Raw genomic sequence first — 13,719 nt, forward strand, 5'->3', positions numbered from 1 at the left:
GCCTGTTGGATAGTGACAAACGGTGGTGGGAATGAGTAAGTCACGTGGGTTGTCATATTTGACTTGAAAGTTCAGAAATTTAAACAATGCCACCCACAGCCGGCAGCAACCACCATTGAACAGCCACACGTTTATTTCTTCTTGTTTTTCAGTCACTAAGTCACGTCCAGCTCTTTGTGACCCCGTGGACTGCAGCACTCCAGGCTCCTCTGTTCTTCACTGTTTCCCAGAGTTTGCTCAAATTCGTGTCCATTGATTTTGTGATGCTATCTAACCATCTCATCCTCTGACACCCCTTTCTTCTTTTGCCTTGAGTCTTTCCTGTCATCAGGGTCTTTTCCAAATAGAACCATCTAAAAGTTATATGCTCTTATACGACTGATTTTATACATGGTAGAAAAAAGTGGCCATGGGGGAAGGAGCCATTCTAAGAGACACCAGAGTACTCTGTTCTTAACAAGGCTTGCCCTCAGGAGAAACCAGTCAGCTAGAGCTAACTTGTCTTGTTGGGGTATTATTAGAGAGTACTGCACTAAGGGGAAGGGAAATTCTCAGGTCCAGCCCACTCTAGCCACCCTGTGCTACCTAAGGGGAATGGGGAAACCTAAGATACACGCGCGTGAAGTTGTTCTCAGTCCAGAGGTACAGGTTCACTAGAAGAACCTAAAACTGCTCTTTAAAAACAGTATAAAAGTAATCAAGTGAGTTGTTCTTTTACTACCCAAATCAGAATCCAGCTTTTTTTCTTCAAAAGGTAATTTAAAATTCCATTAGCAATAATCTGAAACTGAGGGAGTCAGTGGCTTTTAAAATGAAGCCTTTGGAATCCAAACAATACTTGAATGGTTTTGGAATGGGCAAAATGGGCAGTTTGCTTATTTTGATGAATTTGTAACTTTGGAACTCTATGGGGGCTTCCCAGGTGGCGCTAATGGTAAAGAACATGTCTGCCAATGCAGGAGACATAAGAGACATGGGTTCAATCCCTGGGTTGGGAAGATCCCCTGGAGGAGGGCATGGCAACCCATTCCAGTATTCTTGCCTAGAGAATCCCACGGACAGAGGAGCCTGGAGGGCTACAGTTCATAGGATCACAAAGAGTCAGACATGGCTGAAGCGACCCTGTTAGAAAAATGAATTTGTGAAATACACAGTTTTTTAGCAAGAAGAGGTAAGAAAGCCTTCCTCAGCGATCAATGCAAAGAAATAGAGGGAAAAACAGAATGGGAAAGACTAGAGATCTCTTCAAGAAAATTAGAGATATCAAGGAAACATTTCATGCAAAGATGGGCTGTATAAAGGACAGAAGTGGTATGGACCTAACATAAGCAGAAGATATTAATAACAGGTGGCAAGAATACACAGAAGAATTGTACAAAAAAGATCTTCATGATCCAGATAATCACAGTGGTGTGATCACTCACCTAGAGCCAGAAATTCTGGAATGTAAACTCAAGTGGACCTTAAAAAGCATCACTACGAACAAAGCTAGTGGAGGTGATGGAATCCAGTTGAGCTATTCCAAATCCTGAAAGATGATGCTGTAAAAGTGCTGCACTCAATATGCCAGGACATTTGGAACACTCAGCAGTGGCCACAGGACTGGAAAAGGTCAGTTTTCATTCCAATCCCAAAGAAAGGCAATGCCAAAGAATGCTCAAACTACCGCACAATTGCACTCATCTCACACGCTAGTAAAGTAATGCTCAAAATTCTCCAAGCCAGGCTTCAGCAATACGTGAACTGTGAACTTCCAGATGTTCAAGCTGGTTTTAGAAAAGGCAGAGGAACCAGAGATAAATTGCCAACATCTGCTGGATCATCTAAAAAGCAATAGAGTTCCATAAAAACATCTATTTCTACTTTATTGACTATGCCAAAGCCTTTGACTGTATGGATCACAATAAACTGGAAAATTCTGAAAGAGATGGGAATACCAGACCACCTGACCTGCCTCTTGAGAAACCTATATGCAGGTCAGGAAGCAACAGTTAGAACTGGACATGGAACAATAGATTGGTTCCAAATAGGAAAAGGAGTACGTCAAGGCTGTATATTGTCACCCTGCTTATTTAACTTCTATGCAGAGTACACCATGAGAAACGCTGGGCTGGAAGAAGCACAAGCTGGAATCAAGATTGCCGGGAGAAATATCAATAACCTCAGATATGCAGATGACACCACCCTTATGGCAGAAAGTGAAGAGGAACTAAAGAGCCTCTTGATGAAAGTGAAAGAGGAGAGTGAAAAAGTTGGCTTAAAGCTCAACATTCAGAAAACTAAGATCATGGCATCTAGTTCCATCACTTCATGGGAAATAGATGGGGAAACAGTGGAAACAATGTCAGATTTTATTTTTCTGGGCTCCAAAATCACTGCAGATGGTGATTGCAGCCATGAAATTAAGAGATGCTTACTCCTTGGAAGAAAAGTTATGACTAACCTAGATAACATATTCAAAAGCAGAGACATTACTTTGCCAACCAAGGTCCATCTAGTCAAGGCTATGGTTTTTCCTGTGGTCATGTATGGATGTGAGAGTTGGACTGTGAAGAAAGCTGAGCACCGAAGAATTGATGCTTTTGAACTGTGGTGTTGGAGAAGACTCTTGAGAGTCCCTTGGACTGCAAGGAGATCCAACCAGTCCATTCTGAAGGAGATCAGCCCTGGGATTTCTTTGGAAGGAATGATGCTAAAGCTGAAACTCCAGTACTTTGGCTACCTCATGCGAAGAGTTGACTCATTGGAAAAGACTCTGATGCTGGGAGGGATTGGAGGCAGGAGGAAAAGGGGATGACAGAAAATGAGATGGCTGGATGGCATCACTGACTTGATGGATGTAAGTTTGAGTCAACTCCGGGCGATGGTGATGGACAGGGAGGCCTGGCGTGCTGCGATTCATGGGGTCACAAAGAGTCCGACATGACTAAGCAACTGAACTGAACTGAACTGATGGGACCCGATGCCATGATCATAGTTTTCTGAATGTTAAGCTTTAGGCCAACTTTTTCACTTTACTCTTTCACTTTCATCAAGAGGGTCTTTAGTTCTTCTCGACTATCTGCCATAAGGGTGGTGTCATCTGCATATCTGAGGTTATTGATATTTCTCCCGGCAATCTTAATTCCAGCTTGTGCTTCTTCCAGCCCAGTGTTTCTCATGATATACTCTGCATATAAGTTAAATAAGCAGGGTGACAATATACAGCCTTGATGTACTCTTTTCCCTATTTGGAACCAGTCTGTTGTTCTATGTCCAGTTCTAACTGTTGCTTCCTGACCTGCATACAGATTTCTCAAGAGGCAGGTCAGGTGGTCTGGTATTCCCATCTCTTTCAGAATTTTCCACAGTTTATTGTGATCCATCGGAGAAGGCAATGGCACCCCACTCCAGTACTTTTGCCTGGAAAATCCCATGGACAGAGGAGCCTGGTAGGCTGCAGTCCATGGGGTCGATAGAGTCGGACACGAATGAGCAACTTCACTTTCACTTTTCACTTTCATGCATTGGAGAAGGAAATGGCAACCCACTCCAGTGTTCTTGCTTGGAGAATCCCAGGGACGGGGGAGCCTGGTGGGCTGCCATCTATGGGGTCGGACAGAGTCGGACACGACTGAAGCGACTTAGCGATTAGCAATTGTGATCCATACCGTCAAAGGCTTTGGCATAGTCAATAAAGTAGAAATAGATGTTTTTCTGGAACTCTCTTGCTTTTTCGATGATCCAGTCTATGTTGGCAACTTGATCTCTGGTTCCTCTGCCTTTTCTAAAACCAGCTTCAACATCTGGGAGTTCATGGTTCACATATTGCTGAAGCCTGGCTTGGAGAATTTTGAGCATTACTTTACTAGCGTGTGAGATGAGTCCAATTGTGCGGTAGTTTGAGCATTCTTTGGCATTGCCTTTCTTTGGCACTGGAATGAAAACTGACCTTTTCCAGTCCTGTGGCCACTGCTGAGTGTTTCAAATGTGCTGGCATATTGAGTGCAGCACTTTCACAGCATCATCTTTCAGGATTTGAAATAGCTCAACTGGATTCCATCACCTCCACTAGCTTTGTTCATTGTGATATTTCGAATGTCTGCCTCTAGGTGAGTGATCACACCACTGTGATTATCTGGATCGTGAAGATCTTTTTTGTACAGTTCTGTGTATTCTTGCCACCTGTTCTTAATATCTTCTGCTTCTGTTAGGTCCATACCATTTTTTTCCTTTATAGAGCCCATCTTTGCATGAAATGTTCCCTTGATATCTCTAATTTTCTTGAAGGGATCTCTAGTATTTCCCATTCTGTTTTTTCCTCTATGTCTTTGCACTAATCACTGAGGAAGGCTTTCTTATCTCTCCTTGCTATTCTTTGGATCTCTGCATTCAAATGGAAATATCTTTCCTTTTCTCTTTTCACAGATATTTGTAAGGCCTCCTCAGACAGCCATTTTGCTTTTTTGCATTTCTTTTTCTTGGGGATGGTTTTGCTCCCTGTCTCCTGTACAATGGACACAACTGAGTGACTGAACTGAACTGAAGGCAGGGGAGTTCAGTTCAGTCCAGTTCAGTCGCTCAGTCATGTCTGACTCTTTGCAACCCCATGAATCGCAGCACGCCAGGCCTCCCTGTCCATCACCAACTCCCGGAGTTCACTCAGACTCACGTCCATCGAACCGGTAATGCCATCCAGCCATCTCATCCTCTATCATCCCCTTCTCCTCCTGCCCCCAATCCCTCCCAGCATCAGAGTCTTTTCCAATGAGTCAACTCTTCGCATGAGGTAGCCAAAGTACTGGAGTTTCAGCTTTAGCATCATTCCTTCCAAAGAAATCCCAGGGCTGATCTCCTTCAGAATGGACTGGTTGGATCTCCTTGTAGTCCAAGGGACTCTCAAGAGTCTTCTCCAACACCACAGTTCAAAAGCATCAATTCTTCAGCGCTCAGCCTTCTTCACAGTCCAACTCTCACATCCATACATGACCACAGGAAAAACCATAGCCTTGACTAGATGAACCTTTGTTGGCAAAGTAATGTCTCTGCTTTTGAATATGCTATCTAGGTTGGTCATAACTTTCCTTCCAAGGAGTAAGCGTCTCTTAATTTCATGGCTGCAATTACCATCTGCAGTGATTTTGGAGCCCAAAAAAATAAAGTCTGACACTGTTTCCACTGTTTCCCCATCTATTTCCCAAGAAGTGATGGGACCAGATGCCATGATCTTCATTTTCTGAATGTTGAGCTTTAAGCCAACTTTTTCACTCTCCACTTTCACTTTCAAGGGAACTGCAAATTAATTGAGATTAACTTTCTGCCATCTTGGTGGAATGGGAGATAGGCATTAGGTCAAGGTATTTGTAACTATTATAAATTTATTTATTTGAACATTTGAGATATAAACTGAGGTACATATTACCTGTACTGGCTATAATTATTATTACTTTCAATATCACAGCCTTCACCTGAGTCCATTCTTTGCTCAACCAAGACAGTCTTTTAAACTAAGGTAAATAAAAACAAATTTTATTGATAATATTATGCCACTTTTTGAGGTAACTGGAGATTCTGACATAGGTTGTGATTTGCTACATAATAAGGACTTCAGACTTAATCTACAGACTTAATTCAGGTGGTTCAACAGTTTGTTAAAAGGACCCAAGGGCCAGAAGAAAAAGTACAAACTTGACTTCATCATTTCCCATTTCTGTGAGTCAAGTATGTATGCCCAGTGGTGTAAATGAAATACATTTGCATGTTAGTTACCTGACATTGGGCTAAATGAGACCTTGGGCTAAACCAGTAAAAAGCTCATTTATATAACTAAAAACCATTTCTAACAGCAACTAGCTTTTAAGCTGCCTTTAGATCAAAGTAGGTATTTGGAGAGAAGCTGCTTACAGGTCGCCAGAAGACTTTGATGTTGGTCATTTTCTCCTTGAGATTGGAGCTAGCCAGCCTCTGAAACCCCATCCCAGCATCTCTACTGTTTAACTTGCAGGTGAATTTTTCAACTAACTTTGTGAGACCAATAATTCATATGATATGTGTGACATTTATTTTTTACTGTCTTCTAAAAATAAAAGAGGAGTATATTTGCTACCACAATTTCCAAATGGCTGAAAACAAGAAAAAAGTGTATAATCTATTTCTGGTTTTTATTCCATTGTGCTAAAAGCTTCAGAAGAACTGTCTGCCGATCTTTTAAATTGTCTGTATAAAGTATCATTTTGTGTACTCTGGATAGCTTTTTTTGTCCTATTTTTCTGTACAAATCCTCACAAATATTTTGCCTGGAAATGTTTTATACAGTTGTTGTTGTTTTTTTTTTTCATCCTGTTATTCTGAGTGTTTCCTACATGCTAAGCAGGGTGCTTTATGCTGACTTTGTAGCAATACTAAGACAGTCTTTTTCTTCCTCAAGGAGCTCAGAAGTTCTCAGGGGACACAAATGGGTACACAGATCATTACAATTCTGTGATATAAGAATTTTGATAAGGACTAGGAGTCAGCACACTTTGTGTGTGGAATGGCTTAATGGGAAAAATCTCAAGCCATTAGTGTTGGTGAGGATGCGTCGTGACAGGCCATGGGAAGAGGCAGGCCTTGGCTGCCTGCACCTATTTGTAACTCTGATGTCCTATCAGCGTTACTCTTCTCTCCCAAAGGGCTACTTTTCTCTCTCACCCATTCCAGTAGGGCTGGTAAAAATGTGTGCAGTGTACCCAGGGCAGAAGTCAGGACTCAGAGGTCCCAGCCTGGGAGAAGACAGGCAGAGTCCCAGACAGTGCCAGGCAGCAGAGTGAGAGAAGTCATTGCCAGAATCAGGGAGATTTCTGAGAATTTAACACAGTGGGGGAAATTACCTTGTTTGTTTTTCACTGCTGTAGCCTCATCAGCAAGAATTGAAAGGCATGTGGATTACCACCTTAAGAGGTTAATGAAGGCATAGCATGCCTAAGGCCCTGGCTCTCCTCACTTCCAGAAAAGACGTCCTGATGACAATATCAAAATGTTTCTGGTGGTATCAGGGGCTGTTAGGGAATACAAGAAGTAAGGACAGACTCGATGTGTTTCAGACCAGTGGTGCCATGTGGCTGCGACGAGTGACATCGAGTAACCACCGAGAGGCAGAGCTCTTCATCCCAAACCGGAAGTCCCCTGGATCTCACTTCAGGCTCATGTAAGTCCCCAAGGGAAGAGGGGGAATGGGGAGAGGGTCTCTGGGTGACCAATATTAGATTTCATGTGAATCTTAACAGGTGACTCTCTGAGTTGGATATAAATCAAACTTTCTTGGCCTTGGAACTACTGACATTGTGGGTGAGATAATTACTTTTTGCAGGCATTGCTCTGTGTGTTATAGGACATTGAATAAGACTCAGGTTCTAATAGTATCTTTTCTTCATTTTGTCATATTTATTTAATGATTCTCAACTGAAGAATCTGAGAGATATTGGGCATTGTCTGGTTACAGCTTTGATTATCACCCTGGCAGAGTGCGTGCTGCTGGCATCCCATGGGTAAAGGTTAGAGGTGTCCCGGGCAAGGGGAAGCCAGGCAGGGATTGAAGTGAGGTCAGAAGGAAACTCAGAAGTTGAAGTGGCTTTGTCTTGGAAAGGAAGGAGGATTACACTCTCTCCTTACCTATCAGAATGCTCCTAAATACCCGGAACATTTGGTGGGCTTCACGACAGGGTAAACCACAGGAAAAGCTGACCAGTGAGACTGTGATCAGCTTGGCTTGACTGCAAAGGACCGTGGGGTGCAGAGTGGCAAAGCAGAAAGGGGCAACTCTCATGCTTCTAGGCCATTGTTTTGCTTTGTTTTTCTTTTGGTGGAGCACAATGGACTGTCAATTCTGTTAGGGAAATATATGTTTTTGCAATATAATTTAATGGTTGCTCTCAAATTTCTATAGCTTTCATTTGAGTAGTTGATGAAACAGACTGCCTGCTGGTTACATGTGGCAGGGTTATTTTTCTGCCTGGGGGTAATTTTATTCTTAGGGGAAAAAGATGCTATTTCTGTAAATCTAAAATGTTACATGCATCAGAGAACTCAAGGAAAAAGCTTTTATTCTCTTGAGACAGGCATAGATAGCTCCAGTTTCTTCTTGTTTAAAGCCACCCCATAAAGTGCTATCACAAACACACTCCAAGGATGAATTGTTTAGTGCTATAAAGTTTATTTGTGTGCAAATACACACACATATTGCATTTACACTCCACATGTAGTTATGCTGTACTCTCTAAGAGCACTTTAGAAGACTCAACATAGATTTTATTCCATGGAAAATAATAAATGCAGACAAATAAGAAAGCCACATGTTAAAATGTAAATAAATGATGGATGTAAAAATTTTAAATTTTCTACTAAAAGACTGAAGTCTAACCATTTGGTCATGGAATACTGATTTCCTACTTGTTCTGTTTTCCCTCTTTAAACCAGATGGTGTTTCTCAAAATTCAGGTTATAAAGGCATAGCACAGCCTGCATTTTTTTCCTGTTTATGTTAAGTGGTAAACTTCACATTGGCAAAATGACACCTCTGATGGCCTTCTTACAGGAGAGGCTTCTCACCCAGTATGTGTGACTTTGTGGCCATATTCCCTTGCACAAGGGAATTAGGTCACCTACTTCCAGCTCCACTTGAAATACCTTTTGTTAAAAGTCTTCCTCCCAAGTGAACTCTTTTTTATTTTTCCTTCATATTTTCTACATAGTCTTCCTTTTGAAAGTCCTACAGCTGGAAGTTAGGCTTCTATCAATATCCTAATGGTGGGTGGGGATAGAAGTGAGCTTAGGAGAGTTCAATAGGCCTATAAGACCCAAATTGATCAGCAAAATTCAAAACTAAGACACTGAGTGTTTTTCATGTTCAGAATTGAACCTCACATGGCTACAGAAAATCTACTTTAAGTTCTAGGCCTTGTCTTATTTTCCTTGCTTTATCTCTAGCCCATAGGAGAGTATCAGGCAGAGAGCAGACTTTCACTAAATAATTCTTGAATAAATAGGTGAAGGATCGTTCTGCTACCTCCAAGAAACAGGCATTTTCAAAGAAAGAAACATATTCAATTGACTCTAGATGACTGATTTTTGTCAGTTTTGTCCATGTTCCAAAGCAAAACATTCCATCATTTGGCCAAAAAAGAAAACACACACATTCTCTCTCTTACACATACACACACACACACACATACACACACACAATGAGAACAGTACACAGGTATTCAGAACTAATAGCTATAATATAGATGTGTGGGTGATTGTGCTCTCAGTGTTTCAGAGTAGAGCTTATCTAGCTGATGTCTAGAAATTGGAGTACCAAAGCGAGTCACTCAGTCTTCCTGAGGTCACGAGGATTTTTGTTGTCACAGGTTTAGGTAGACATGGTTATGTTCTTGCCTGTTCTATAAAAGCAGAAGATGAAACAGTGGAAAATTTGCTACATGTATGTGTGGCTGACCTGGGGTTTGACCTCACTTCAATCGCTAATGTTTCATGTTATAAAATCTCTTATAGGGTAGAGAGTTTTCATGTTGGAAGGCATCTTTTGCAAAGATGAAATCATAACTGCCTGAATTGTAACAGGTGTGAGGATGTATGTAGTCAGTATAGAATTTACAGCCTGGAGTACCCAGCAATGACAGGGTCACAAAAATAAATCCCTTGAATCAGTTCTTGCATGAGTAAATAATTTAACATTCTTTTACTCATTATCAAAACTGTGGGATAAATAATATGAAAACCTGCTCCTTCGGTGGACTGTTCAGTATCTTTTAGGATAAAAATAAGAAACCAACTACAAAAGTATAATAAGAAAGCCTTATCCCCCAGAGTTGTCAAATAAATACTCTGATTATCTACTCCGTTTGTCAGTGGACATTTGAAATAGCCTTGCAAATGATTGGTAGTATTCCATGATATGAAGAAGTTACTGGCAAGCATGAAATTTGTGGATTTAATTTTGATTTCGACTACTAGTTTAAATGCCTGCTTTGAGGTAACCGTTGTACCACAACGGATCCTGTAATAATGTACTTGCTAGAGAGCTTGCTTGGCTGTGCAGCTCTGTGGGGAGTCCCTCTGCTTGTCCCCCCACTCAGCAGCAGCTCTGAAGCTGTTTGGAGATTCTCAAAATCTCTTGTAAACTACAACTAAAGTGAGGTCAGTGTTAGAAGTGAGGCAATATAGCCAAATGCATTGCATCAGGGCCTCTTGGGCTATGAGGAACCTTTGTGAGTTGACAAGTTTCAAATGACAATGAATGTGGCTATTGAACAGTCTGTCTGGTTTATTCCCATTTTATCACCATATCTAAAGTGCTGCCTAGTTTATAGTTGCTACATGTGTTTGTAACACATATGTGTTGAGTAAATGAATTCAGAGCTAAGCAAACTACAAGGAACGTGCAGAAAAGAAGATGACGACTCATCCTTTGCCCAAGTAAGTTTGTTTGTTAAATATTCAATAAAGTTCACAGGTTTCCTTTTTTTTTCTGGAGCATCTCACATTTTTAGTATGTATTGTGAATCTTCAGGGAAAGGATTTATTTAGCAAAGCAATTTCCCAAGCTCTTTTTTATTTGTTTGCTTTTGAGTGTAAAACCCTTTGTTCTCAAAGTACTAATTAGCTTCTCTCTGCAATACTAATGCATTTATAAATAAGTATGGTATAATAAGCAAAAAAAAGAAAGCTTGAACTGGATTTTGTTTGCTACGTTTAGGAGAACTGTGTGTGGACGTGTGTGCGTGCACACTGGTGCCCTTGCTGGGCCTCCATGACTAGAGAGTACATAACATTCTTGAAATATTTGAAAGTATCTATGACGCCTTTACTCTATTCTGATAATTATTGGAGTAATAAATTATTTTATGAGCTCTGAAGTAACTAAGTCCCAATTTAATCTGCTTTACAGTTTCAAAATCAAATTATGTGATCCTGGGATTATATAGGGCTTCCCTGATAGCCCAGTTGGTAAAGAATATGCCTGCAATGCAGGAGACCCTGGTTCGATTCCTGAGTTGGGAAAATCTGCTAGAGAAGGAATAGGCTACCCACTCTAGTATTCTTGGGCTTCCCTTGTGGCTCAGCTGGTAAAGAATCTGCCTGCAATGCAGGAGACCTGGGTTCGATCCCTGGGTTGGTAAGATCCCCCAGAGAAGGGGAAGGCCACCCACTCCAATATTCTGGCCTGGAGAATTCTATGGACTTTATAGTCCACGGGGTGGAGATTATAAATACATGGAGAGGTGGTGGTTCTCATGTATCTGCATCCAAAATACTAGGGGGTTTGTTAACTGTTAACTATCTCTGGGCCCCATTTCCTTCTTCTGAGTTTCTGGAGACAGGGGTAGGGAGGCCTAGGAACCTGCATTTCAAAGGTTCTGAAATGATTCTAAAGTAATTAGGTCAATGGACAGCAGTCTGAGTAATATTCATATAGACAATACCACAATATATCATTATGCTGGTCAGATGTATTGCTTTCCTAATCCAGGGTTTCCCTCTTCTGCCAGTTCATACATTTTAAGCACTTAACGTTGTCTCTGGTTTTGGAACAGATGGTAGGACTTCTACAATTATGATGCAGAGCTTTTTAGCCTTACAGAAAAAGAAAAGTCTAACTCAGACTTTTCTCTGGTATTTATTTTTAGTAGTTATATTTATCTGTAAGATCTTGTTTTTGCTAGGATTGGTCTTAGAGATTGAGTTCAAAGCTATAGGAATGGTGGGAAGGGGAGGAATGCCATCCAAGCAAAGGAGATTTGGCAGATCCCCTTTGAGACTGGACTCCTTAATACTTATTGCATTGACAAAATGGCAGAGTTAAGATAAGATGGTTTCTGTAAAGGCCATAGACCCATACCTGACATATAGTAAGCAGTTAATGTTAGTAGTTATTATCTTGAATGGTGGTGGCTTGCAGCTCTTCCATTATAATATTTGCCACTGTAATTGAATCCAGTGATAATGGTGATGCTGTCTTTAAAAATAAAACTATACAGTGGTGCTATGGGCTTCCCAGGTAGCATTAGTGGTAAAGAATCTGCCTTCCAATGCAGGAGACACAAGACACATGGGTTTGATCCCTGGGTCAAGAAGATTCCCTGGAGTAGAAAATGGCGCCCAACTCCAATGTGCTTGCCTGGAAAATTCCATGAGCAGAAAAGCTTGGTGGGCTACAGTGCATGGGTCCACAAAGAGTCGGACATGACTGAGTGACTGAGCATGCATGCACACATATAATCTTGTATGGAGCTCAATAAGTTTGAGATTGAATATTAGCTCCATCCCTCAAATTACAAGTTTTATGAACTTGAACAAGTGATCTAACTCATGGGAACCTGTTTCCTCACCAGTAAATAGGGATAGAGTACCTAAAAATAAGCGATAGCTGTCATTGCCATTAACTTTGAATTACATTAAGCATTTGGCAATTCATTGTCCTCATGAGATCAATTTAAGTGTTCCTGAATTTTTCTAAACCTCATTTCATTACATTGAGCTCATTGAGAAGATTCCTTGACTTTCCCAACAGAAGTGAGAGAACGCCCAGAGCTCAGGGCCAGCTGGGATTCCAGGATCCACCCCAGTCAGGGAAGCAGGGAGAACAGCAGGGGACTGTGAGATGTGAATGGAGAGGAACCAGATTCTAATCCAAGGCATGTATGAGTTCAGGTAGAAAGAGAAGGTCCAAAGTGTCAAGACCAAAGTGGGAATGAGGAGAGAAATCGGTACACTGAAGCAAAAGTTTGGAAACAGCCATTAAGCATGGCCGACTGAGTGTGTCTTAGAGGCAAAGACTGGAAGTATCCTCACAGGCAACCCTCTATCTTGGGAGGAGCCTCTCAGGAAGTGCTAGATGCGGCCCTTGGTGGATAAAGAAACTGGTAAGGGAACCATGGCAGTTTGGACAATGCCAAATAGTATAAAAATTATCATCATATTCTCCATATTATACTGTGAGTTCCTTGAGACCAGGACCTGTGTCTAATCCCATTTCAAATCCCTGAGTTTCTGGAAGTCAGAGAGTAAATGTTTAATATGAATCGGTTCAAACAGATCAAGGGTCAGTTTTAAGTATTCCATTTCCTTCAACATCTAAGCCACTTTTTAAATATCTAGGACTCCTTAAGTTTGATTATGGGTTTTAGAAAAGTTTTTCATATTTTAGTCAGCCCAATATTCTTTGAATAAGAACACAAATTTAAGCACCCAGGATAGTTATTGGGCCAGAATATATTTCCTACTTAGTAAAAAGATCTACGAAAATAAAAAATAGAGAAAATAATTTTTACCTTTTCAGACAAATTCTGTACTATTAATTTGATGTGAATTGGATAAAGTTAAAACTTGGCCCAAATAAGGAAGTACAGCTTTGGACTGCAGTGGCCATGTTTGAAGATTTCTTATAAGTCAACAGGTGTGCCATAGAGTGGCATGTATTTGTGATATCCTGATGGAAAATGAGAAAATATATGATACTTAAAAAGAAAGGCAAATATGAGACATTTCTAACAATTTCATCATTGTCTTAATTTTCAAAGAAAGTAATCAGAATAATTTAGGAATATTTACATAAACTTTAAAAGAACTGTATTATATTACAATATCCTTTTTAAACATCAACATATTTTACAACCTGCAATATCTTTAATCAAAGAAGATCTGTTTCATTCTCTTAGTTGGGCTGTTGTTCAGTCGCTCAGTCATGTCGGACTTTGTGAC

General features: G+C 40.7%; 1 protein-coding gene across 3 annotated transcripts in view; it reads left to right on the forward strand.

Moving 5' to 3' along the window:
- Nucleotides 1–13,719, forward strand: part of PLPPR1 (phospholipid phosphatase related 1) — a 611,864-nt gene that overhangs the window by 231,882 nt on the left and 366,263 nt on the right. For all 3 annotated transcript variants that reach the window (XM_061426348.1, XM_061426350.1, XM_061426349.1), the window contains one exon: nt 7,062–7,165. The gene's annotated coding sequence lies outside the window, so the exon portion shown is untranslated. The remainder of the gene's footprint in view (nt 1–7,061; nt 7,166–13,719) is intronic.

The sequence above is a fragment of the Bos javanicus genome, chromosome 8 (genome assembly GCF_032452875.1).
Source record: "Bos javanicus breed banteng chromosome 8, ARS-OSU_banteng_1.0, whole genome shotgun sequence".
Classification (NCBI taxonomy): Eukaryota; Metazoa; Chordata; class Mammalia; order Artiodactyla; family Bovidae; genus Bos; species Bos javanicus.